Raw genomic sequence first — 22,812 nt, 5'->3', positions numbered from 1 at the left:
GGGTAAGGCCCCTCCAAGGTGGCCAAGTTGGGAAGGAGACAAGTCGTGTCCCACCAGCTTCCACGCTGATGCCACCCAAGGGCACACTCCCCACCCTCAAAGTGTGCCCTCAGGAAAAACTCTAGAAACTTCCTTGTCCAGTCAGGATTCAGTCAAGACAACATTCCACCCTAGCTGTTTCAAGAAGGAAATAAATCTCTTAATAACAAGGTTCAGTTCACAAAACCGCTGGAAAGGCTAGGGGTGCGAAGGAGGCCCCTGCAGCGGGTCAGGAAGGGTGGGATTGGGGGACTTGATGCTGGTGGTCCCGGCGGCGGCCTGCTGCCCTGCAGCTCTCTGTGACCGGTCACAGGGGCAGCAGCTGGCACGGGGAGGGAGAAAGGTGGTGTGCAGGCGTCCGGCCCCTGAGCTGTGGGAGGGCACATAGGAAAAGGGAGGTATGCTGAGATGCCGTCCGACGACCTGTCAACCCCTCCCACCCTCACACTCCTGGGGGAGAAACCGGGTGGTTAGTCCAGAGAAAACCTCCCTGCAGTACCGACTGTGCGCCGTGCTGGCCTGAGCCTCACACATGTTTTCTTTAGTCCTCACGACAGCCATGTGAGAGCCGAGACTCTGAGAGGTGAGGTGACCTGATAAAGCAGTGACAGAACCAGGACAGAACCCCAGGTCTGTGTGCACATGCGCTTGGGCCCTGCCCCGGATGCTCTCTGAGCCAGGCCAGAGGTCGAGCCACTCATTCCACACCCATTGATGGAGCCCCGCCACATGCCAGTCTGGGTCCTAGGTGTTTGGGACATGGCAGCAAACCAAACAACAAAAGTCCTCACGGAGCTGACATTCCACTGAGGGGGTGGGTACTGACCCCCTCCCCCCCACAAATATGTATAAACAATCTGTGTGGCGCTCAGCGCTGTGAAGGAACAAAGCAGAGGGAGGGGTTAGAGGGCGACACGGTGGGGCAGTGCTGCTCCATGCAGGCGGGCCAGGGACCTAACGGAAGGAGGAGGCAAACACGTGGCTATTCGAGGAAAGGGCAGCGGAGGCAGTGGAGACAGAGGCAGCAAGCCAAACCGCCAGAGGCAGGCAGAAGCGTGGAATGTGCAAAGACCAGCGGAGCAAGGAGATCGTGTGGCTGGAGAGGAGAGAGCTGGGAAATGAGGTCAGAGAGAGGTCGGGGCCGTGGGGGACCTTGGGGCCAGGCAAGGACCCTCGACTTGCTTCTTGAGTGCAATGGAGTCTTGGTAAGGTTCTGGGCGGGAAGAGACCCGATTACGCAGAGGCCGCATGGCAAGGGAGATGCGTTGACTTCCTCACCTCAGTACCTCAGCCTGTGACCTAATTTGGAAACAGGGTCTCTACAGAGGTAATCAAGTTAAAACGAGGTCATCAGGGTGGGCCCTGATCAAATGTAACTAGTGTCCTTATAAAAGGGGAATTTGGACACGGGACAGACATGCACAGCGGGAAGACACTGTGAAGAGACACAGAGAACGCTGGGCGAAGGCTGGAGGTATGCTGCCACCAGCCTGGGACACCTGGGGCCCTCGCAAGCTAGGAGAGGCACAGGAGGACCCTCCCCCCAGGTGACAGAGGGAGCAGGCTGCTGACACTTGACTTTTTGGTCTTCTGGCCCCCAGAGCTGTGAGACAATAAACCCAGCTTGTGCCCTGCTTGTTGTGGCAGCTCCAGGAGCCTCATCCACAGCCCGTGACGTGATAGCCATATGCCCACCTTCCTTCTGGGGTGGCAGAGACAAACTCATGCCCCCATTGACCCTGTGAAGAGACGGAGGCTCAGAGAGGTGCGGTCACTAACCCCATCACACATCAAGTGAGCACAGTGCCAGGACTCAAACCCGGGTCTGCCCGACTCCAAGGTCAACGCTGCTCCGCCCAGGAGCAGGGCGTGCGGCTGGAGGCCAGGTGGCCAGGTGGCCAGTGAGCCTGGAGCAGCCCAGGAACCAGGGCCCACCTCTTCAACTTGCTCTTGGCCTCTCCCCGTCCTCCTCTGTAAGCCAGGCAGTCGCCCTGCCCTGCTGGCCTCCAGGGCTGTTGGGTGTCATAGCCTGGGTCATTGGGACCCACAGAGTATCCCCAACTACATGGCATTTCCCACACGGCAGGGGGAGGTGGCGGTTAGTGGTTCACTGGTCTCAGAGCCAGAGGTTTGGGTTCAGGTTCACTGCTGCCTGGTTGTATGACTTGAGCAAGTCACCACCTGCCTCTCGGAGCCTCAGTTTCTTTGTCTGTGAAATGGGACTATGAACGGAGCTCTGCCTTCCCTGCAGGGCGGCTGTGAGGGTCCAGTGAGGTCAGGTAAGGGATGAAGCTCAGAGGGTGGTATAACTGGGGGCCTGTGGGTAGAGGATATAAAGTCCTGCCTGGGGCCACCAGGACACCGTGTCCCCAGCACTGGCTGATTGGTCGGATCTAACCCAGAGTGGGAAGGAAGAGGGGTCAGGTTTGGGAAGATTCTGAAAGCTCCAACTCCCCTCCCTAGCGCCCCCCAGCCAGCCATCTCTCGGCCCCCAGGGTTGCTGCGGGCAAGGGAAGATGGAGTAGGATAATTCATGGTAGAAACAGATCAAGCACTTAGCCCGTGCATTTTTGTTTTAATGTAATTTTCATAACAGCTCTGCAAAGTGGGTGATGTTGGGCCCATTTTATAGATGAGGAAAGTGAGGCTCAGAGAGACAAAGTAATTTGCCTCAGATCACACAGCCAGGAAGGGACAGGGCCAGGATTTGAGGCCAGGCCTAACTCCACACACCAGTGCCTTTTCCCTTTCACAGAGGCTCCTTCATGTCGTATTGAGCCTGACATTTGGTGGAAAGCCAGGTGGGGCCCAGAGAGGGGATGGAACTTGACTGAGACCACGCAGAAGGGCAGGGACCAGACCTCGGGTCCACGCCTTTCTTCGTCTTCAGAAAGTGGGGCTCAAGGGCAGACGCCCACGCGGTTAGCGAACCCCAGTTATAGGTCTGGAGCTTTCGCCAGCCCTTCCTGGTGTGGAGGAGGCAGTGTGGTGCTGTCAGGAGGAGGAAATGGGACTGGCCTGCGGCACGGACCAAAGACGGCCAGACAGTGTGGTCCAGGCTGGTGCTCGGTCTCTAAGAACAGACAGACCTCTGCCTAAAGCAAGGAGCCACAGGGCGGCTCGGGCAGGGGAGTCCTCAGCTGGGCTGTGGATGCCCTGCCAGTGGTTCTGGCCCGTGGTGACGTCCCGCAAGCATGGCGTTCAGTCCCAGCCCTGCTGAGTCACCCCGGGCGGCAAAGGCCCTGTGCCATCTCGCTTCCACTGCCCAAGAAAGATCAGGAGAGAGAACGTCTTGAATGCTGCTTTATTGCAATAAGTTTGTCGATTCAGCTCATTACATTTAATTAGAATTATTTAATTAGAATCTTAATAAAAGAGTAAGGCAGGAAGGAGGCTGAGAAGCGGAGGGAAGGAAATCGTGCTGAGCGTAAGAAGTAGACCCAGCTGGGCGTGGAGTCGGGAGGGGCTGCCAGGATGCTTGCCTGGAAGGTTGGGGAAAGGGGTCTGCACCTTCCGGACCACCAGGGCCCAGGGACCTGACAGTGGGGAGAGGGGAGCATGCTGGGCTCTTACCACTTTACTGAGTGGCGCCTGCGTGCTGGGTCCTGCGCTGAGGACACTGGGCATGTGGAGGTGAGCAGAACCCACTTCCTGCCCTCAAGGGAAGCAGACAAGAAGCCAGATAGCCACAACACCCGGTGGCAGGGCTCTGATGGTGGAGGCAGAGGTCACCATGCCCGCCATCGACGGGGCCGCCTCGGGGTTAGAAAGGCTCTCTAGAACACGGATGCCTGCGGTGACATCTGAGCCTTGAGTTGGAGTTGGCTGAGGAGAGGAAGGGCTTCAAGCAGTTTGGAGGGAAGGCGATGAGCCTGAGGCACCTTTTGGGGGGTAGGGTGGAGGGGAGGTTCAGAGCAAGGCCCTGGAGCCAGGAGGTGGGTTCCCAGTCCCGGTGCCACCACGGTGGACCCTGGCAAGTTATGCCCCCTCTGAGCCTCATTTACTCACCTGAGCATGGGGCCAGCAATGGAGCCACCTCACAGGGCTTCTGTGTGGTTAGATGACCCCATACATGTAAAGTGCTTGGAACAGCAGCCAGTTCTTGGTCAATGCCGTGTGCATTACTCCTAGGATGGTTGTTCTTATCATCCGAGTGCGGATGTCCACTGAGTGGTGCGTTACACAAGTCTGGGTGGGGACATAGCTCTGGTAGTCATCAGCGGAGCCGCGGGTGTGGGTGGGCACCACAAGAGAGAATGACAGACACTGCTGCCCCCAGCACCTCCATTTCCTCTTTCCTCCTTCCCTGAAGGATCTGTTTTTTTCTGAGATCTGCCCCCAACAGAGCCCTCGCTCTCCAGGGCAGCTGACCCCACAGTGCAGCTCCAGAGAGGGATCTGGTGAGACTTGGCCCGTGGGGTCCTGGCATTCCCCTGGTGCTTGTTCTCAGTGAGGCTGGAGAGCCAACCTGGTTCCACGGTCAGGGGAGAGAGACTCTCTTCCGCCTCCTTCTCTCGCTCCCCTCTCCCTCCTGGGCACACACATAAAGAAGCAGGTAGCCCCATTGCCACCCCTCAGGGAACCAGACCTAGGATGAAGCCAATAGTGTGCTGGTAGTATACTTCTCCAAAAAAAAAAAAGAGCACTGATTTGTAGCGGATGCTGATTTCCATGGTGTAAATATCCCGTCCATGGCCAATTTCAAGCTGCCAACGTGACATCACTAAACACAGAGTTAGGATGCACATAATCGGCTCTCTTAAGCCAGCCTGAAGCTGGCTCCAGCACGGCTGGATGGAGCCATCGTGGAGGATGGTGGAGCTGAGGGAGAAAATCACCAGCACCTCTGGCAGCACTGGGGGCCTCTGGGAGCTGTGCCACGTCAGGAGCTCACCTATCCTGGAGCTCCACTTCCAGAGTTTTCTGTTACTTGCAGCTGAATGCATCCCACCTGCCGCAGGGAGGCGGGGCAAGAGGAGAAGAGGACCCAGGACCAGCCCTTGGGAACTGTCAGCGTCAATGCAGCAGGCAGAGGAAGAGGAGGCTGTGAACTCAGCCGCTGTTGTGATTTGGCAATGCAAAGGGCTAGACTTTACATTTGCTTTCCACAAACTTAATCCTGCCGCAGGAAAAGACAAGAGAATTCTTAGCCCAGCTATAGAAAGTTCCTAGGCTCCAGTCTACGGCTAGAGCCAAGAATTTGGGGATTGAAACTTGTTATTCTTTTTCTTTTCCTTGTCCAGTGTCGGCGAAGCAGCCGCCCTATCTTTGAAATCTTCGTGCCGTTCGTGTGTTCAATGGTGACTCAGGCCCTCAAAGCTTTGCCTTCAATGGCCCTTTTTTCCAGATGGCCACATGCCACAATTTAATTTAATTAATTTAATTTAATTGGCTGTTTCACCACTACATACCACAGGCTGCTAGATTCTCAGCCCCGGATACTAACTGGATTTTCGCCACCTTCAGCCCCAACTAGACCAGATAATTATTTCTCCCATTTCCCAGAGAGTGTGTTGTCTGAAATGCACCCTCGCAGACCAATTTCCAAACCAGTCAAGTTTCTGGGTTGAAAACAAGGGAAACTGACCCTCACTAATTTCAGCAGAACAGGAACTTCTTGGAAGGACACCAAGGAGCTCAGAGAATCGATTGGAGAGCCAGGCTCCGGGAAAGGGCAGACAGAGGCTGGCAGCTCAGGGCTCATGGAGGGGTCCCTTTAAGAAACATTCGGTTTGGTGCTGCTGCTGGGGCTGCTGTCACTGGACATCACGGCCTGGGCACTGCCACTGGCCCCACGAGTGACCTCTACTGTCCTACGCAGCACCTTTGTGGTCCCCGAATTCAGGGTGGGCTCCTGATTGACGGAGTCAGGTCATGCGTCTTCTCCTAGCTGACCAGGGGGAGTGTCAGTTTCCGCACTGGGAGGACAGAGCCACCTCCCTCTAAGGTTCACCCCATGTGTAGTCCCCCAAAAAGAAAGGGGTTTGTGGGGCCAGCCCAGTGGCGCAGCAGTTAAGTTCGCATGTTCCACTTCGGCGGCCCGGGGTTCGCTGGTTTGGATCCCGGGTGCAGACATGGGACCGCTTGGCACGCCATGCTGTAGGCGTCTCATATATAAAGTAGAGGAAGATGGGCACGGATGTTAGCTCAGGGCCAGTCTTCCTCAGCAAAAAGGGGAGGATTGGCAGTAGTTAGCTAAGGGCTAATATTCCTCAAAAAAAAGGGGGGGTTTGAAAGCTGAGCAGGGAAAACAACCCCCCCAAAAAATCAATGTCCACCTTGGTTAGGCACCACGCTAACATTTTGCCTGCATTATCTCAATTTAATCTTCGCGGTTATCTTTTGAGAGGTGTTACTTTAATCCACTTCATTTTACAGCTGGGAAACAAGCTCCGAGCTTCTTCATCAGTAATACCCTCAGAATTTGGGGGTACCGTGAGGATAGGCTGGATGCCATGAACACCAGACTGCTCAGAGCCAGGCTTCTGGAAGGGCTGCCCTAAATTTAGGCCAGCCATGGTCTTTGGGCCTCACAAAGACTTTGGGTGGGAAGAGCCTGTCCAGTCTGAACACTTCCTAATTCTAGACACTGCTGTTGGCCTGCCCAGGGCAGGTCCTGGACCAGGGGGCCCCATCCCGGGGACTGTGGCAGCCACAGCTGAGCCAAAGAGCTTCTCACCAGAAGCAGTGTGTCAGGAACCTGTATCCTCTGGGCCGTCTGTCATGACCCTGGCTGTAGCCAACAGCCTGAGGTGGGGCCCACTGCCATGTAAACTAAGAGATGCTGGGTTCTCAGAGACAGGCGTGTGAACCCCTCACCCCACAGCCGGAAAGAGGAGAAAGTATCTGAAAAAGAGAGAGAAGCATTGACACTGGGGCCTCCTGCTGGAGGCTCGGTCTCCCCTATCAGACTAGGAGTTCCTGAATCTGAGGGGGTCTCCCCGCCTAGACTGGAGGCTCCTAAGAGTGGAGTGACATCTCTTCCGACATATCAGGAGGTCCTGTGTGCAGGGCTGTCTCCAACCTTGGGCTGAGCTTGCTAAGGGTGGAGTGTCTCTGGGGCATCTGAAGGCAGGGCTGAGTGTTCTAAGAAGTCGGTGTCAGCAAGAGCCACACAGATTGAGGATTGGGAACAGCAGAGCTAGATAAAACCTGATTGCACTGAAGGGAACTTGAGACCCAGAGAGGGGCAGGGCCCTGCTGCGTTCATCCCCAGGGAGTAGCTGACCAGGGCAGAATCCCAGGACTCCTACCTCGCAGCTGGGAGGAATTGGGGTGACAGGACAAGATGTGGCCTTGGGAATGCAGCTCCCAGAGCCAGGCAGGAGGAGGCAGCCCTGTGGGGACCCAGGCTCAGGGCTAGGCTGTCACTCCCACCCCTTGGAAGCGCATCCTGTTTTGTGTCCTGGATGTTTGAGTCCTTGGCCAGCTTCCTGCGTGATTGCTTCATGCTACAGAGGCTGACAGATGTGCACAGCTGGAGGAGGGGCTCTTGATGGAATCCAGCCCCGCCCAGGGTGGGCTTAGGCCATGGGAAGTGGAAATCTGAGTTCTAGTTTCCACCTTTATGGGGTTGTGTGGCCCTGGGCAGGGCCATGACCTCCCTGGGCCTCAGATTCTTTTCTGTCTAGTGGGGGAAGCTCTTCATTCTTTCATCAGACATTGACTGAGGACCTGTGATGTGTCCGGCTCTGTGCTCGTCCCACGCTCAGGCCAGACCCAGCGGTTCCTGCCTTCAAGGCGTTTATGCCCCGGGAGCTGACAGTGAGCATCTCTAGCCAGTTTTCTGAGTGCGTGGAGTGCAGGGGTCTTCACAGGAAACAGTTTCATTTTTCTCCAATCACCGGCCCCAGCTGTGCAGTGGCAGATCCCAGGGTGTTGTGGTCACATTCAGTTATTATAAGGCCATCTGTTTGAAATCCTAATCCCAGAGGCAATTGAAAGCTTTGCCTTGCTTTGTCCTCAGCCATCAGACTTGAGGGACTTGGAGTGTGTGGGTGCGGGGGTGTGTGTGAGTGTGTGTGTGTGTGTGTGTGTGTGTGTGTCTACCCGGCCCTGGGGGGGAGACTGGTTCTTCCTCGTCTCCTGGCTCCAGTATCTTAGAGCATTTGGGGTCCACAGTCTTGTTCTGGGATACTTCCCTCCCCCTCCATTTTTTTCAAATTTAAATTGAAATGTTTAAAAAAACTGTAGTAAAAGATACATAAAATCTACCACTTTAACTACTTTTCAGTGTACAGCTCAGTGGCATTCCGTACGTTCACATTGTTGTGCAGCCATCACCATTATCCATCTCCAGAACTTTCTCATCTTCCCAAACTAAATCCCTCTTTGTTTTTAAATAACAGCTGAATTGAGATAAAATTCACATAACATACAATCCAACCATTTAAAGTGGACACGTTAATGGTTTTTAGTATTTTCACAGGGTTGTGCAGCCAGCATTACAATCAATTTTAAAACATTTGCATCATTCCCAAAAGGAAATCCCCTTCCATTAGAAACTGTCCCGCCATCCTCCACCACAGGCCCCCCACCTTAGCCAACCGACAATCTATTTAATTAAATTAATTTAGATTTAATTTAATTAGCTGTTTCACCACTACATACCACAGGCTGTAGGTCTCTGTGAATTTGCCTATTCTGGGCTTTTCGTACAAATGGAATCATACAATATGTGGCCTTTTGTGTCTGGCTTTTTTCACTTAGCGTAATGTTTTCAGGGTCCACCCGTGCTGTCACAGGTGTCAGTACCTCCTTCCTCCCTCTCTGTTTTTAAGGCGTAGCTTCTCTGGGATGGGGGCTGAGGGAACGGGGGTTCAACAGCCAACATCTCCTTGTTGTCCACCCTGGCTGAGCTCCTCTCTGGATTAATCCTGCCATTGCCAGTGCCCTCAGTGTGGCGGGCGTGTGGATGCTGGCTCTCCGCTGGGCACAAGTGTGTGCTCTTTGGGGGTCCTGTGGGAGCCCTGACCTCCACAGTCCCCTGATGTGGGTACACGGCTCCTCCATAACCTCTGCCGTCCTCCACTCCCCTGCCTGCCCCAGTCTGCCCAGTGGCTCCTGTCTGCCCCGCGGGGCCCCTTGTGTGGTGGGGTGCCTTCCTGGACTGGTACCAAAGATGGCATCAGCCCAGCTCTTTTCTCTGACATCTGCTGACCCTCAGCAAATGGCAGGCATGCTAGCTGCCCCATTGCCAGGCTGTTCCACCCTGCCATTTCTCTCTACTTCTCTCCTCCTCTACTAGATGGGCCCTGGGCCAGGACAAGTCTGCCCCACCAGCAAATGTTCCCAGGAGGGAGATGCCAACCTCGCCTCCTAGCGGGGAGCTTCCTGCTTCCATACTAACAAGTGATTTTCTTGGTACCTCTCCCACTGGATTGGTTGGGTGGGTCTCTGGGGGAAAAGGGAGAGAAAATCCATAGCATCCGTGTGAAACTGAAGCTTTAGACCCCCGAAGAATCCCTCTCCCCTAGCCCAGTCCCCGAGGCAGAAGGGTGGCACTTGCTGTGGGGGTGCCAGGCTCAACCTCCCAGAAAGCTCCAGAGGGGCCCCTGGGCCCAGCCATTAAAGCTTCTCTTCAGAATGTGGGGTGCTCAGCAATTATTCACCCCCGCTCTGCACCCCACTTGTCAATTCTGGGGCAAATGAGAAGGTCCCTCCCAATACCCCATCAAACATGTAATCCCACCTTCACGCGACCATCCTGACAAGTGGTATGAAAGCAAGTGTAGAGAATGCTCTGGTCCCAGCTGGAGGTGCCCCGAGGAAGTGAATTTATAGGGCAGACCAGGCTGAGAGATCAGCATGTCCCAAGGTCCTGAAGTAGGAAGAATGTGGCATGCTGAGGAGATGGAAAGTCCAGTGCCTCTGGGGCAGCGAGAATGAGAGGAGCGTTAGGATAAGGGGTGAGGCTGGGCTGGTGGTGGCACCGGCAGCAGCACCAGCATTCCTAGGCCGTTCATCCTTTACAGCACTTCTCACCTAACGACCACCAGAGACGAAATGACTCTCTTATCCGTCTTTATAGATGGACGTATGCATCTTGCTCAGAGAAGGGAGACTTGTCTGAGATCACACAGTAGATCCACAGGGAAGCTGAGATTTGAACCTAGGTCCAGAGCTGGAACTTCACCAGCACAGAACAGGCCTGCCCTCTGGGTCTATGCAGCTCTCCTGTGTTCCGCGACCCCAGCAGACCCAAGCGGGGAGTCTGTCCTGACCCCCATGCACCCTTCCTCTTTACTGCCTCTCCTGGGAGCCTGCCTGGGGTGGGATGGGGCAGGGAGGGGTCAGTCTCAGAGACAAAGGAGGCCAGATTGGCAAGAAAAGGAAGGCCTTTGGTGTTGGCAGGCCTGGGTTCTGGTCCCCAAGCTGTCCCTCACTGGGCTTTGTGACCCAGGGTCAGTCCCTTCCGTCTCTGATCATCAGTTTCCCCATTTTTCAAATACCCTTCTTAGTTTATTTTATTCCCATTTTACAGATGGCCCAGAGAGGGGAAGCAAGGCAGGCCTCAAACCTAGCACAGGACTCTTTCCTCTGCTCCTGGCCATTGTCGTCTCAGGGGTCTGGCAGGGCCAGTCCCAGGGGACTCACGGTGGGCGGTTGATGCGGAGGCCCAGATTTCTGACCACTGGTGGTACTGGGGCTCTCATGGTGGTCAGGCCGGGGCAGTGCAGCCTGAGCCACGTCCTTCTCCCTGCGCCCGTCTCTGGGCCTGCCTGGGAGCTGACTCATTTCCCTGGGCCCCGCCTGCCCTGTGCAGACCATTCCCTGAAGACACCAGACTCTGGCAGTGCCACAGCCTCGCAAGGGCCTCGTACCCAGATCCGTGCTTCCTACATACCGTGTGTGCATGTGAGTGTGTGTGTGTGTGTGTGTGTGTGTGTGTGTGTTGGGCCCGGGGAGGTTAGAGGGAGGGGGCTGAGTTAGGGGATCTGCAGCAGGGGTGTGGCTTCAGCTGGGCTGAGGGTGGCGTGTGTCTGTCCTCCCTGGACTTCTGCTGCCTACTCCCACCCTGGGCACAGCTCAGACTCCAGGCCTGGGGGACAGGGAAGCCAGACCCCTGATGGTCTTTCCCGTCTCAGATGCAGATTCACATCCCTGAGCCCCAGCCCAAGGCTTAACCCCGACTCTGGCTCCAGGCTAAGACCCAAACCTGCCCCTACACTCAGCCTTGCCCCCAGCTCCGTTCTAAGCCCTGATCATAGTCCCAGACTGAGCCCTGGCCTTGTTCTAAAACTAAGCCCTAATCTTTTTTCTAGACTGTTCTTTGACCCCAGTTCCAGGCTGAACTCTGACCCAATTCCAGACCATCCTCCGACCCTGGGCCCAGGCTGGGCCTTTACTATAGATCAAGCTCCAGATCTCGCCCCCAACTAAATCTTGACTCTGGTCAGAAATTCAGTTGCGATCTAGCTCTAATTTTAGTCCTGACCTGAGTCCTTGGCTGAACTGTGACTGTGGCTACAGACTGACCTCTAATCTGCAAACATACCAAGCCGTGTCCTGAAACCCAGGCCAGTGGGAGTCATGAGCCCTTCAAATGGCAGAATTCAGGCCAGAATTAGAAGGATTGTTAGCGCTTCCCTGGGCAGAGTTGTGGAAACTGCGCAAAGACACAGAGGGCGAAAGTGGAAAAAGAAAGTGCCATCTCGAAGATAAGAAAGCAGTGACCGAGGACTGGCGTCCAGATTGGGAGTGGGGTGTGGAAGGACTCTGGATGCAGAAGCCACAGTGCTGGTTCTAATCAGGCTCCATCACTTATTACAACTTTATTTTGCATGAGCCCAGTGGCCTCATTGAGGCTGTTTCTTTGTCTTTAGATGGATCCACCTGCTTTCCTCTCGTGGTGTACGGCTCCTTGAGAGCGCTGTTTCCCATCTTGCCTTTAGGTCTTCTTATAACCGTCCCCTTGCCTGGGCCACTGTTCTGTCCTTGTCCGCCCCTGCATGCCCAAGGCGAAATGCCCCTTCCTCTAGGAAGTCTTCCTGAAGCTCCTCATGGTGGAAGAAGATGCACCACGCGGGTCGCGGTGCAGTGAAAGGCTTGGTGCCCCGGCTCTGCAGGCAGCCTTCACCCTTCCGCTGTCACCCCACGCAGGATTGCCCACATCCTGTTGATTGATCAATGACTGATGGCAGGCAGGGAAATCAAAGCCTCTTCCCAGCCAACTCAGGACAGCTCTGAAGGCTAGCCTAGCTCCAGCGCTCCCACAGGGTCAGCTGAGGTCACTGGACCTGTACTGGGGTCTTTCCTTCCCCCCACCCAGCTTCCTGCCCCTCCCTTCCACCGGTGTTGATCTCAGAATTCCCTAATAAACACCTGCATGCTCACCTCCATCACAGATTCTGTCTCCAGAGAGCCCGGCCAGTGACACCCGGTCCAAGTCCTAAGTTACTCCCACAGCCTTTGTCCTGCCTTTGTAACACTCATAACAAGGTGGGGTACTTCCTTGTTTTCTGTCTCCTCCCACTGGAATTGTCATGCAACAGGGCATGGACACACCGTGCGGATAGAGATCCCCGGGAAAAACTCAGAGGCAGAGAAGTAGTAGGGTGTCCGCAGTCCTCCGACCTCTCATCATCCTCAGCATGGGTTCCCAACCTGGCAAATATGTCCTCAGTATGGCCAGTGTCCCAGCAAAGAGGGGCCTGCCTCCGCCAGCAGGCTGGATATGCCACAATCTCTAGGAGAAAGGACCTACCCCACATTGTTGGCTTCAGAGGGAGGAGGGAACGTGTAATTTTTCTAAGTAACAAGAAGTATATCAAGGGATGTCTGGGCGTGAATGACACTAGGGAGCATGCTTGCCAAGGCCCAGGGCCGCACCCCGAGGACTCTAGGAGAGCCTTGGAGAGTCTCGGCGCGCAGGAACACTGATACCCGCCAAAGGTGATGTCAGCTATTCCTCCCCCGACGGGCCTGGTCCAGCCAAGCCAGCTCTCTACTAAGCTACCAAAAGCGGGGAGAAAATGAGCCTCCAGGGCCCTCTAGACTTGTCTCTCATCAAAAATATATGCTTCATGAGGGTAGGAAGTGAGTCTGTCCTGTTCCCTGCTCAATAAATTATCTATGTGCTATGGATAAATACATGAATAGATCAAGAGATAAGAGATGGAAAAGCAATTTACAAACCTGAAGCGTTATGCAAGGCAGAGGCTAAGTGGGGGAGAAATGCTTCTTCTAGAAGTTATTCCTTAGGAAGGGCCAAAGAAAAAAGGAGTCTATTAATAGACCCGATTAATAAACATCAGCGAAGGTAAATGTTAACAGGAAGTCCCTCTGTAAACGTTGGCGGGCTCTCCGGTGGGCTCAGGGTAAGCAGGCACGAGGGCGGAGAAGGCATCCTCCCTCTCATTTGCTCAGAGAACGTTCTTGGTCCCAGGGGAGCTGCCTCCCTCGTCCCAGAGTGGGGGCCACAGCCCAGGCTTGCTGCCCCCTGGAAGCTCACCTCACTCTGCTACCTGGCCCCTTGGATGTTCCTTAAACACGCCAAGCTTATTTGTGCCTCAGGATCTTCCCCCTTGCTGTTCCCGTTGTCCCTCTTTCCCTCACTACCTTCACCTCCTCAGAGAGGCCTTCCTGACTCCAGTCTAAAATAGCAGCCACTGTCCCCATCACTGCCCATCTTTTCTTTTTTTTTTAATTCCCCAACTCTGTTTTAATTTATTCAAAGGACTTATTACAACCAGAAATTGTATATATAATATATATGGTTTTTAAATTTTTTTTTTTTTATTAATGTTATGATAGATTACAACCTTGTGAGATTTCAGTTGTACATTTTTGTTAATCATGTTGTGGGTACACCACTTCCCCCTTTGTGCCCTCCCCCCACCCCCCCTTTTCCCTGGTAACCAGGTTTTTAAATTTTTTTAATTTATTTTTCTTCAACTTCCCCTCTGGAATAAGACAGACTTTTTCTGTGCCATTTACTGCTATACCTCCTAGAACAGTGGTGGCACTTAAGCAGGCATTCAGCAAAACTGCTGAATGAATAGTGAGGGGTGAACAGGACAGAGTCGCCAGCTCGCCTTCTAATAGGCAGTGCTGGCAGTGAACCGGGCAGTTTCTCTACCGTGGGCTGAGTGATGGATGAAAGATGCAGGATGCTCTGGGGGCAGTGAAGAAGGGCATCTGAACCGGCTGGGAGGGTGAGGGAAGGCTTCCGGGATGAGGCCACAGCTAAACCAAGACCTGGGGGCTCAGTAGGAATTCCCCAAGTAAGAGAGGGGAGGAGAAAGTTCCTGGCAGAGGAATGTACATATTCAAAGCCCTGAAGGCAAGAGACAGCCTGGAAAGTTAGTAGAATGTAAAGAAGTTTTGTGTGTCTGGATCAGAGTTGGGAGGCGGGAAGAGATGCGGACGAGACTGAGTGGTGGGCTGGGCAGGGGTCTGCTCACAAAGACTCTGGAGCAGAGCTTAAGCCTGGAAGTGACATGACCAGATCATATTTCTGCATACCAGTGTTTTCTAAACATTCGCGATCTTCAGGAATTTTGCCACATCCGGCATCTGTTGTCCCGGTAACAAATACTGTTTACTTAATATTTGATATATAACTGACTCACTTTACTGGAATACACTCATTTAAAAGGGAAACCCTTTGTAACACTATCCCTGTTGTATCTACAAAGTGACAGTAAAATTAAACCTAATGAAAATGAGATAATGTTACATTCCATCAGCTACCTAAAGCTCTGATGCCAAAGTCTGCCTTCTCTTGTTAAAAAGGGAGATTAGGGGCCAGCCCCAGGGCCGCAGCAGTTAAGTTCACACTCTCTGCTTTGTCAGGCCTGGCATTCGCCAGTTCAGATGCCAGGTGCGGACCTACGCACCACTTATCAAGCCATGCTATGGCAGGCGTCCCACATAGAAAGTAGAGGAAGATGGGCATGGATGTTAGCTCAGGGCCAATCGTCCTGAGCAAAAAAAAAAAAAAAAGAGGATTGGTGGCAGATGTTAGCTCAGGGCTAATCTTCCTCAAAAAACAACAACAACAACAACAAGACTAAAAAATAAAATAAAATAAAAAGGGAGATTAATGTGTCAGCGAGGTGTTAAAGATACAACAGCACCAGAAGGAACTTTCTTCTTGATGTAATCATAAGATTGACAGAGGATTCACAGAGAATCTCTTTCTTGCTATGTGATTCAGTGTTACTTCAAACTATGTCTGGATTTCTTCTAAGATTATTTCATAACTACATAAAATAATCTTACACATGACCCGTGGTACAATTTCCACATGTTGAGAAACTTACTGTAAACCTTTCAGATGTCTTTGACTGAATGGGAATAGGGAATGAAAGAGGAAATGGGGTAGATGGCCAAGAAAATTGAACAAGCCAATCAACCAAATTTTATCCCCTTACTTCCCTTACATTGTAAAACTACCCACCCATCCAACCATCTGGGCATCACCTGCCTGCCCATATGCCCATCCACCTTTTTGCTTGTCTGCTCGCCCATCCACAAATCCACTTACTTACCCGCTTGCTCACCTGCCTGCCCATCTACCTGAGAATCTTCTTACCTGTCAAATATATGCACCCACTCCCTCCACCCAACTGCTCGCCTGAATACTCCCCATCCATTCCCTGGCTACCTATCTCTTCCTATCCATCCATCCATCCATCCATCCATCCATGCATGCATCCATCCGTCTATCCATCCATCCCACACATTACGTTCTATGCTTAGTGTCTCAACCCCCAGTTTTCCTGTTCTTTCTGAAATAGAAACCATGCCCATGACCTCTTTCTTTGAGTTCTGATTTGATTCTTGCCCTCCCTGACCTCTTACCTTCCCTGGGTCTCCTCCTCCTCCCCACCCTGGTCTCATTTTTCCAATAACCTTACCAGGGTGGAGTCCTAGACAGTCAAAGCTGAAAGGGACTGCAGAGACCACCGAGCCCAAAGCTTTCAGTTTCTAGAGGAAAGCCAAGGTCCGGAGCGGGCAAGGGCACAGCATGAGCCAGTGGCAGTCACAGAACCTTTCTTTGCCAAGTGGAATCCTCCAGTCCCCACGGACCGCTCATGGATTTCTAAAATGGCAGGGCTCGAAAAACCAAGTTTTCCACTCAAGGAGGTGGCCTTGCAGGGGTGGGGGTGGGGAGTGGTTTAGTCTCTGAGTCCCTTCATCCCTATTTAACTAAAGGACAGAACTAAGCAAGATTTATTTATTCTCCTTTTTTGAAAAAAGGGTTTTGCCGCTAAGAAAAACAGTACAAACCCTGTGTTCTCATCCAATGCCTTCATTTTGTGGACAAAGAAGAAGGTTCAGAGAGCAGAAGGTTCTTGCCCAAGGTCACACAGCAGTAAGTGGCAGACCAGGTTTGCTAACCCAGTTTTCCTGGCTTTGCCTTTTCCTTTGCGGAGCATCTGCTGGCTTTAGAGGGACCTGAGCTAAGGCAGCCAGAGAACAGGAAATGCTATTCTTCTAGCCTAGGACTTCACAGACTGGGCCCAGGGAGGGCAAGTGATCTCACTCCTGCCTATGGACTAAGGGCATATGACATTTTTAAAAAATCAGATGAGGTGCTCTGGATTCCTCGGCTCCCTTCCCTGGGCCCTGGCTGCCAAAGGGAGGCAAGCAGGGCACCAACTCTACCCCAAGCCCTTCCTTTATGATGGCGCCCTCTCCTCAACAGCTGTCTCTTTGCTCTGCAAAATTCTGCCTGTTAAAGTTATGAGAACTGAGCTCACTTTGTTCGCTGTGATTGTGGGTTTTGTCACTGAAATTGATAATCCCTCTTGGGAGAGACACGAGATGCTTTCTTCCCCTTCACACAGTGCGCATCGCTCTCTGCTCCCTGGCGGAGGGCGGCCGTGTCAAGCCTCTGTAGACTCCTCTAGCTCAGCTGTATTTGAAACTCAGCATATCGATGTTCTCTGGGAGCTGGGGCCAAGCTCCGCAGCATCCGACCTTGTCCTGAGTCCTTCTACCGGCACCTCCTGTCACTCACAGTTTTCTGGGCTTGTCAACATTTCCTGAAGCGTCATCCTTGTTTATTTGCAGGCCAGCTTTAGGCCCTGCCCCTGGTCTTTTAACCCAGGTGAACTCATCTCTGCATAATATTATGCAGCTGTTAATAGCAGACTCTGGAGTCAGGTTGCCTGAGTTCAAATTTCAGCTGCACTGCTTACGAACTGTGTGCTCTTGGGGAAATTACTTAACCTCCCTGGGCTTCAGTTTCCTCATCTGTAAAATAGAGATATAAAATGATAAGAAGATCAGAGAAGATGCTTGCGCTGGGACCTGAAGGAGGAAGGGAAGACGAGGAGAGGGAAAAGAATTGTGGGCAGAGGGGGAACAGCATGTACAAAGGCCCTGTGGCAAGAGGAAGCAGAGCAATTACTAGGAACTAAAAGAAGGCCCAGGACTGTGGAGATACTGTAGCTTGGCTTGCTCAGCATCTTTTGTAGCGTGCCTTCCTGTTCCAGAGAGACTAAGAAGCTAGACTTCTGAAGCCAAGAATCCAGTTGTGATTTAGTTTCCATCAATAAGACCTACCATGCATCTTACATCGGAAGGTGGAGGCCAGGCTTCTCTGATTTTTGGGCAAGCAGAGTTATGGGGGTGTTTTATTTTCTGCACCAGCTGTTGCAGAGGGCTCAGTGTCTAGACCCTTGTTTTTGGTTGTAGGAGTAGAGCTTGGGGCGCCCATTCTGCTGGCAGGGATCAGGGAGAGGATAGTCCTGGAGCCAGCAGTGTGGGGGCAGCAGCCCCATTCCTCAGCTTCTTGATCATAGCAGAGGCTGCAGTATTATTCTGGGCATCATTTCTGGAGGTTCAGCCTAGAGGCGGCCTCTCCAGCCCTCCCAACAGCGCTGTAAGCACTTTCCCTGTCTTAAGCCCCTTTCTGCTTGAATGAACTGGAGTGGTTCCTGTAATCTGAAGCAGAGACTGTGGTGGATTAAAAGGGCCGCAAATTCCTGTCATCAAGAAATGGAGCCTGGGGCCGGCCCCATGGCCGAGTGGTTAAGTTCGTGCGCTCCACTTTGGCGGCCAAGGGTTTCGCTGGTTCAGATCCTGGGTGTGGACATGGCACCACTTGTCAGGCCACGCTGAGGCAGTGTCCCACATGCCACAACCAGAAGGACCCACAAGTAAAAATATACAACTATGTACTGGGGGGATTTAGGGAGAAAAAAAGCAGGGGAAAAAAAAAGAAATGGAGCTTATATCCCCTGCCTGTCAACCCAGGCTGGCCCTGTGACTTCTTAACCAAAGGAAAGTGGCAGAAATGATACTTTATCAATTCCAGGCCTAGCCTTGAAGTTAAGAGCTGGAAGTTTGGCTTTTTATCTTCTGGAATGCTCATCTTGAGACACTCTCTCTCAGAGCCCAGCTGGCAAGCTGTGAGAATCCCAAATCACATAGAGAGGCCACATGTGGCCTCTTGTCGACAGCCCCAGTTGAACTCCCAGGCCTCAGCCAGCATTGCCCACCAGACATGTTAGTGAGCATCTTGGAGGCCAGCTCAGGCATGCCTCCAGATGACTTCAGCCCCAGAAGAAACTCACAGCTGAGCCTAGTCAAGAATCGTGGGAGATAATAAACAGCTATTGTTTCGAGGGCCTAAGTTTGGGTTGACTTGTTACGCAGTAATAGATAACCAAAGCACTGACTGATACAGGCGAGGAAGTGAGATGAAGGCGGAGAGTCAGCAGGAGTGGGTTACGTGGAACCTGGTAGGCCACAGTCAGGAGTTTTGTTGTTATCCTAAGAGCAGTGGGAGACTGCAGAAAGGCTTTAGGTAGAAAGGTGACATGATTGCGTTTACCTTTCAGATGGGTCATCCTGCCTGCTGTGTGGAGGACAGAATGGAGGGGAGCCAGAGAGATGAGGCAGCCTGGACATCAACGCTGTTGAGGCAAGAGCTGAAGGTGGCTTGGGCTTGGGGAGGAGAGCAGCCGTTGGAAGGGAGCGAAGGGGTTGGATCAGAGAGACTCAGGAGATAGAATGATAGCACTGGGTGACGGCTAGGGGACTGCTGGTAGTCCATGTGGGTTTACCTGACGAGTTCCTTCTACTCTCTGTGCGCCCATTACTCAGAGTGGACACACAGAGTCACACAGTGGGAAGAGCAAGCACTCAGCTATCAGACACACTGGGTGTTAATCCCAGACTCACCGTCTACCTGGTGTGTTACCTTGGGCAAGTCACCTAACTTCTCTGGACTTCAATTTTCCTCTTCAAATGGGGGCAATGAGAAGAATGATCATGGTAATTCTGGTGGTTTACTAAACAGTGCCTGGCACACAGTAGGCGCTCAATAAATATTTTTGAATGAATGAATTTAACGGGCTGGAATTGATGGCTTACGAGGAAGAAACGGCCTTAGTTTTCTCCTCCGCCTGCAAACTTCTGTCCAGGGCAGGTTTTCCTTCCTGACTCCTGATGATAATCAGGTAGATCTATGACTTTCTGGTCCCTTTTGGTCAAAATAACAGTTTCATTTTGCTATTTTAAAACTCACTTCCAGTAAGTAGAAAGTCCGCTTGGACCCAGGGAAATCTAACATTTTGATTTCTCATCCCGTTCGAAGCTCAAACAAGTCCCTCCTTCAGTGAGTACCTACTACGCGCCAGGCCCTGTGCTGGGGGCAGGTCGAGTCGCCAGATGAAATACAGGAGGCCCCATTAAATTTGAATTCCAGATAAATTAGTGAATAACGTGTTAGTATAGATATGTCCCAAATATTGCATGGAGCACACTTACAGTAAAAATTGTTTGTTCCTTATCTGAAATTCAAATGTAACTGGACTTCCTGTATTTTTATTTGCTAAATCATGGCCTGGAAATGCCTTGGCCTCCGTCCTGTGGGAGTGTGAGCCTTCTCTGCCTCTGCCAAAGGCATTTCACTCCAGGTGAGCAGACAGGGCCAGGAAGGCCCTTTCTAGATGTCCCCTTCACACACTGACACTGTCCACATGGGGGAAGGCTGACCGTCCACAGGGGAGACTTGAGCCGCGCTCTTCTGTCCAACAGGTGGGCCCCGCTGCCTGGGTTTCTGCCGTGATAGCTACGATGCTTTGATCTTTGGAAGCTTGTTTCTTTTCAGATGGTTAGGAGAGCACATTTGCCTCTGGGTGGGTTGAAACCGCAGCAGCTAGCACTTTGTGTGACATCCGACCGACCGGGAGGAGGGGTTTCTGAGAACAAGATTCTGTGGTGGTTTCCTGGAAGGGGGTGCAGCGCTGCCAGGTGGGCGGGGAATTGCCTGACTTCAGAGGAGTGGGAGGGCCCCAAACTGGGGACCCTGGGCCCAGCCACCAGCTGAGCAGGACAGTCCCTACGTTTCTCTGAGGAGGGCTGAGGAGAAGGCGCCTGGAGCAGGGCCTGGAGGAGGCCACTGTCCACCCGGGTAGAGAAAGGGAGGCACAGAGAGAGCTGGGGCTGGGTGGCAGGCAGGGACAGGCTGAGTGTGGATTTGGGCAAGGCCCTATCCTCTCAGGCCTCAGAGCCCTAGTTGGAGCAAAAGCTCTGCATGAGGCAGCCCATCTGACCCCCTGTCCCAGGCCCCTCTGCTCACTATCTCTAAGACTGCATGGCAGGCTGGCCTTTCTGCTGGGCCCTGCAGAGTGTCTCTCCCAGGAGGGACCACTTCTGCTGTGTTTCTGTGTCTGCCACCCTCCCCCACCACGGACACCTGGGGCCTGGCACTTGGTGCCACACTGCGCATGCCCACAGGAGGGACGGCCTCTCTGCCACCTCCCCCAGCCCTGACCCTGGTTTTCTGAAGGAGCAGTAGCTGGGTACTGGGGAAGGCAAGGAGGAGAGCGGACCCACTCTCCTGTGTTTAGCACCTCCTCACCTTGGCTCCGTAGGTAATCACCGAGCCTTTGACGGGATTCATACATTGGGTTTCTTCCAGCTTTCCCCATTGGAGGTTTACGGTTCAGGGTTCTTAGTTCCCCTAAGTTACAACCCATCCATCTACTTTTCTGCCTTCCAAATTTTGTTAGTGCTGTCCTCTCTTCTGAGCTAATTATCCTTGTGGTTTTATGCCTTTTACAAAAATTCCTATTGCCTTTGCGTTAGTAGAGCATCAGGAGGGAGCAGAGCTGGGCGTGTGCTCAATCTGTCTTATTTAGCCAGAATTCAGAGTCAGTCTAATTTAATCTTCACAACAATACGAAAGGGCCAGTATGATTATCTGAATTTTCCAAATGAGGAAACTGAGGCTCAGAGAGGATGTCTGCAGAGCTAATAAGTGGCAGGACCTGGTACCACCCACAGCCCTCTGTCCCCAACACTGTTTTCACCTTACACAGCTCTCCTGGCAGTGCTCAGAGAAGGCTGAGACCTCCTCACCTCCACAGAAGTTGGTGTCTTATGTGGGGAAACCCCAGTTTGCCAGAAGGACGCCTTGGGGTGATCACGCCTTCCTGCATCTGAATGTGTCCTCTGACTGCGCCTTCCATAGGCACCGAGGCGGAACGAGAGTGATCAACCACTGTGGATTGCAATTAACAATCGGAAACAACCTTCACGTCTGACAACAGTGGACTGAGTAAATAAATTATGTAGATCCATTTAAAAAATACTATCTGGCTGTTAGAATGATGAGGTAGAAGTATATTTAATTTTATGGAAAAATGCTCCTGACATATTGGTCAATCGAGGAAGCACATTTTCTAAGCAGTGGGTGCAGCATAACAACAATAACACACATATATAATAACAAATTAACAAAAAGTAATTAACATTTAGCTGCCATCCTTGAATATAGGTCCAAAGCCAACATCCAAAGTCAAAAGGAATTCTGTCTCCCCAGGCAGGAGATCAAGTCCCAGTGCCCCAGTATCATTGTCCTCCCTGCCCTCCCGCCCCATCCCTCGTGTCTGGAAGCCCACCGTCCACATCCTGTGAAGAAGAGAGCGCATCGGCTGCTCCCCCACCTCCTCCTCCACTTCCGCCTGGGCCTTAGTGAACCTCTGCTCCTGGAACACTGTGGGTACCGAGAACAATTTAAACAGAACTTTCTCTTTACTTTCAACCTGGGCCAACTGAAAGGTGTTGTTTTCCCCTTTGAGGGAGAGTAGGGGTAAGTGAATTAGCTAAAGGCAGAGAAATTAAGCAGCCAGTTGTTATGCTGGGAGGAAAACCCTCACTGCAGAGTAAATGAGAAAAAATGGATCAAAAATGTAGCCACAGCCCATTTTATGAGACATTGGAGTTCCTTTTCTGAAGATCCTCTGGACTAGGATAAAGATTTATTTACTCAGGATGCTTTAGAATAGTGTGTTTCACGGTGAAGTTCACTAAGCATTACAGCTGTGCTGTCCCGTCCAGCAGCCTCTAGCCACGTGGGGCTTACGGCGCACTTGAAATGTGGCTAGTCTGAATCGAGATGTGCTGTAAATGTAAAATGCACGCTAGATCATGAAGACGTGGCATGTAAAAAAGAATTTAAGCCATCTCATTTCTGAATTTTAAAATAATAATTGAAATGACAATATTTTGGATATATTGGATTAAATAAAATATATTATTAAAGTGAAATTCGCCTTAAAATTTTTTTTTTAGTTAAAACCTTTTTTAAAGCCCTGTGGTCTCAGTGGCTTGACACAACACATATTAATTTCCCATTTATGCTCCACGGCAATGCAGATGTGCAGAAGGTGCTGCTCATTGTAGTGGCACAGGGACCCTGGCTGATGCAGCCGCTGCCATCTCCATCACTGTCAGTCACCTTGCTAGAGGGAAGGCCACAGCTCTGGAGGATGAGGCATTGGCAATTAAATCCTCTGGCTAGAAGCA

At 52.2% G+C, this 22,812-nt stretch overlaps 2 long non-coding RNA genes across 2 annotated transcripts; one reads left to right on the top strand and one right to left on the bottom strand.

Moving 5' to 3' along the window:
• The first annotated feature begins 1,023 nt into the window (after positions 1–1,023).
• On the top strand, positions 1,024–22,554 carry LOC138920758 (uncharacterized). The gene is made up of 3 exons (XR_011432513.1): positions 1,024–1,162; positions 18,837–18,919; positions 21,324–22,554. It is a non-coding gene; the product is annotated as an uncharacterized lncRNA (long non-coding RNA).
• Positions 8,428–12,463, bottom strand: LOC138920760 (uncharacterized). The gene is made up of 2 exons (XR_011432515.1): positions 12,376–12,463; positions 8,428–12,154 (listed from the first exon to the last, which is right to left on the bottom strand). It is a non-coding gene; the product is annotated as an uncharacterized lncRNA (long non-coding RNA).
• Positions 22,555–22,812: the final 258 nt, after the last annotated feature.

Source organism: Equus caballus, chromosome 2 (genome assembly GCF_041296265.1).
Source record: "Equus caballus isolate H_3958 breed thoroughbred chromosome 2, TB-T2T, whole genome shotgun sequence".
NCBI classification, from domain to species: Eukaryota; Metazoa; Chordata; class Mammalia; order Perissodactyla; family Equidae; genus Equus; species Equus caballus.
Note: the sequence above shows the minus strand (reverse complement) of the source record. Positions and strands in the feature narration are given on the sequence as shown.